This window comes from Caretta caretta, chromosome 4 (genome assembly GCF_965140235.1).
Source record: "Caretta caretta isolate rCarCar2 chromosome 4, rCarCar1.hap1, whole genome shotgun sequence".
NCBI classification, from domain to species: domain Eukaryota; kingdom Metazoa; phylum Chordata; order Testudines; family Cheloniidae; genus Caretta; species Caretta caretta.
In genome coordinates this window covers 62256819-62261221 of record NC_134209.1, presented here as the reverse complement: position 1 = coordinate 62261221, position 4403 = coordinate 62256819, and positions in this window count along the sequence as shown.

Here is a 4403-nt window from a genome sequence, read left to right as displayed (position 1 = left end):
CTGAAGCAGCAGCCAGCCCACACTGACTCTTTGCAAGCGCACGTGGGTGCACGTCCCCCCCCCACCCCATCCTGGACTGACCCCCTTCAGCAAGCCCCCAGCTTTGTCCCTGGCTCCCTGCCCCATTTTGCCCCTTGCAGCCTTTTTGCCTTCCCCTTTACCCCAGCACCTCGCAGGCTTCAGTTTGTCTGCCCCGCCCTTTTCCCTCTGTAGCCTGTGCTTGTTTGTCCCGCCCCTGCCTCTGAAGCTGACCCCTTGGTTCCCTGTCCTGCCTCCAGCCTGGTTCTCCCCCCTCCCCAAGTGGTACCCCTGCCCTGATTGGCCCCTTACTCAGTGCGCCCATGCCCTCTCCCATGCGCTTGTGTCCTTCCCCTGTTTGAGTTTGCCCCAATCTTACTGCACTCCCCAAACGTTATGACCCCCCTCCCCTAGTGCAGCTAGAGAAGCTGGATTCCTATCCTGAGTCGGTGACTGTCCCCCACAAGCCCTTGATAGCCCCCCTGTCCATCCCACCCCTTTTGGTGCCCTCCTCCCCTGCCTGCAGCCTAGCGGGGAGGAGTGGTTGACCTGCCTCCCCTTTCCCCTCCTCTCTCTGGTGTTTTTCCCTCCCTCCCTGCTCATTATGGTGGGGGACATGACAGGTGGGGCCCCTCCAGCAGCCCTAGATACCCCTCCCCCGCCTGTCCCTCCGTCTCCCCCACAAGCCTCTACCTCAGCCGCCGCTGCCAAACCACCTGCCACCGCCCCCGCTGGGGCGCTGGCAGCTGCAGGCACCGGGATGACCTCCGTTGCTGCCACGTCCCTCCCCCCCTTAGATTCTGGGGGAGCCCCCCCAGCCGGCGGGAAGAGCCAGGATAGGAAGAAGGGGAAGGGCCCTGCTAAAAAGACCAGGACCTCCATGGCAAGGACTGCCCTCACTGCCACGGCCCCGCCATCGGCCGCGGTGTCCCGCCCCGCTCCTCCCTCCACCAGCTCTGCGTGTGTCCCTCCCCCGGCCCCCAGGGCGTATGCCCAGGTGGTGGCAGCCCCCCCCCCGCCTGCCGCTATGTCATCTCTCCCACCCACCGCCTCCATTACCAGCTACAGCGGCCGGGGCTCCTTCCCCACCATGACCAGGAAGCACGGCGTCCGTTGCCTCCTGGTGCCCGCCTCGCCCCACGTGGAGACGTACGTGCGGGCGTTGGTGAGAGTGGTGGGGCCCACAGCCATTGTGGCGGCCTCCAAAATGTACGGGAAAGTGGTCTTCTTCCTGGCATCAGAGGCCGCCGCCCAGGAGGCGGTGGAGAAGGGCCTGGCGGTGGGGGGTGTGTTCGTCCCCCTGGAGCCGCTGGACGATCTGGGTGTCCGCCTGGTCCTGACTTCCGTGCCTCCCTTCCTTCCCAATGCCGCCCTGTTACCTGCCCTCTCCACTCTGGGGAAGCCCATCTCTGTTTTGAGCCCTCTCTCACTGGGCTGCAAGGACCCCGCCCTCCGTCACGTCCTCTCGTTCCGCCAGCAAGTGCAGCTGTAACTGCAGCCGGCGGCGCGTGATGGAGAGGCGCTTGAGGGGTCCTTTTTGATCCCCTACCAGGGGCCCATTACCGGGTGCATTATTCCATGGGGGAGGCCCGGTGCTACCTCTGCCGGGCGATGGGGCACGTCCAGAGGGACTGTCCCTTGGCCCGGCATGGAGAGGCATCCGGGACCCCCGAGCCCCAGCAGGGCGCTGGCCCTGTCATCACCGGCGCCCTTGGCTGCCCGGCACCCGAAGCCGCCCCTCCTCCTACTCAGTCCATCACTGCTCCTGCTTGGGCCCAAGGGGCGCTCCCCCCAACACGCCCAGATGAGCGGGAGAGCCCCGCCTCTGCTGCCTACAATTCGGCGGGGCTCCTAGAGGAGGGTGCGGCAGGGATACCGCCGAGCATGGGAGAAGGCCCGCCCCAAGGGGAATCTTCCCTCCCTTATTCCGCCCCACCGCTGCCTTCCACAGTCCCTGAGCCATCGTCCTTACCCCCCAACCTGACCCCTGTTAGCCGGCCCCCTGATGATGCCATGGAGGGCTGGGCCCTAGTCCAGGGGAAGCGGGGCAAGGGGAAGGCTCGAGCTCTGCTCCTTTCCACTGATGCGGAAGCCCCCTGGAAGACCAGAACGGAGGGTGCCGATACCAAGCCCTCTGCCTTGCCCGCGGACGTGTACCATCCCCTGGTGCCGGCTCGGGAAAACGTGGCAGCATGGGAGGGCAGTACCTTCCCTCCCTTGGAGTCCCTTCCTTCCAAGGACCCCAATGGAGCCCCACCTGTCCCGTTACCATCCGGAACCCCCGTGAGCTCCAGGGCGAGCGTCACTTTGGGCACGGGCGGGGAGATCTCCAGGGTGGTGGAAGGAGAGCTCCCCTCCATTTACGAGGAGATCGAGGCCCTGGATCTCACCCCAGTCACCCAGGGGGAGGACGACCCTCCGCTAGCGGGCCTCGATCTGAGTGACCTCACCCCGGCCCCGCCTTCCCCATGCTCCTTTCCCCTAACCACTGCCTCTGCTCCCGCCTCCGAGGGTTCCCTGGGCTCCTCCATCTGCCCGGCCACAGGTGGCACCCTGCCGTTGGCCGCCAAGCCCACCGAGGCGACGGCTGGTGCCGAGCGGCTGGGACCCGAGCCCCAGGGGCTGTCCCTCGTGGGCGTGGGGCGATCGACCTCTTTCCTGGGCGGGGACCCCACTGAAGATGCTGTGGCTCCTACGCTGGCCGTGGTGCTGGGGCCCAGCATCACAGAGGGCCCCCTCCCCTGCCCCCAGCTCCCTGAGCCGGATTGAGAGGGGCCATTTCTCAACAGCCTGGCTCCTGAGGCCCAGGATCCTGCCTTTGCCCCTCTTCCTCTTTCCTCGTTCCTAGAGGATAGCCCCCAGGGAGCGGCTTCTGTATTTCCCAGTCCCGACTCACTAGGGGCTGCTACCTTCCCTCCGCTGCCCCCAATCGAGCCAGGGTTTGAGAGGGGCTGCATGGCGCCAGCCCATCAGGCGCCACGTCAGGGATCTGCCCCTTGCCTGCCTGTTTCGATGGGCCATGGGGCTGTGTCAGTGGTCCCTCTGGAACACAGCCGGGGGCTAGTGACCCCGGCCCTCCATACGCTGCGAGAGGAGCTGCAGGAGTTCCCTGAGTACATCCGGGGCTCCCGTAATAAGGTGCAGCTCGCCCTGCAGCGATGGGGGGGATTTCCATCTAATTCTCCGGGCCGTGAGGGCCCTCATGGGGGAGGGTAAAAGGACCGGGAAGCAGGCCGCCGCGGCCTACCAGTGGGTCCGTCTCTTCCGTGACTCCCTACTTACCTACGGGGTAGGTCACGGATTGTTGCGTGGCCCGTTGGGAACCGCGAGCGTCACTGCCGGCGAGGATCCCCCCCAGCCCTCCTCATGGCACCTCTCACCATCACCACGTTAAACACCCGGGGCTGTAGGATGGGTCTCCACAGGTGCCAGGTGCTCTCCTTCCTTCGGGAGGGGGGGTACTCTGTGATTTTCCTGCAGGAGACCCATAAGGATCCGGCCGCCTAAGCTAGCTGGCGGCTGGAATGGGGGGACAGGGTCTACTTTAGCCATCTCACAGTTCGTACAGCTGGAGTGGCAACCCTGTTCTCCCCCGACCTACGGCCCGAGGTGCTGGGGGTCGCCGAGGCTGTGCCGGGCCGCCTGCTGCACCTCCGGGTCCATTTGGAGGGGCTCGTGGTCAATCTTGTCAACGTCTATGCCCCGACATCGGGCCCAGAGTGGCTGCATTTCTTTCAGCAGGCGTCTGCCTTCCTCGGCACTTCGGATCCTCACGAATGCCTGGTCCTGGACGGGGACTTTAATATGACCCTCGAGGAGCGGGACCGCTCAGGGACCGAGCAGTGCCCGGCCGCCACGGACGTCCTCCGGGAGATAGTTGACCATCACTCCCTGGTGGACATCTGGCGCGACCACCACCCGGACGACGTCTCGACGTTCACTTTTGTCCGGGTGGAGGCCCATCGGTCGCGCCACTCCCGGTTGGACCGCATCTATTTATCACGTTTCCACCTTTCACAGGCCCACTCTCCAGCATCTAGCCGGCCCCATTCTCCGATCATCACTTGGCCACCATGACGGTCTCTCTCTGCGCAGAGAGGCCGGAGCCGGCCTATTGGCATTTTAATAACAGCTTGTTGGAGGATGTGGGCTTCGTGGCGTCCTTCCAGGAGTTCTGGCTGGCCTGGTGAGGGCAGCGGCGTGCCTTTCCCTCAGCGCGGCAGTGGTGGGACCTAGGGAAGGTGCGCGCCCGGCTCTTCTGCCGTGACTACACCCGGGGCGCCAGCCGACGGAGGGATGCGGCGATAGGGCAGTTGGAACGGGAGGTCTTAGAGCTGGAGAGGCCTCTGGCCGCCAGCCCCGAGAATCCATCCCTCTGTGGGGCG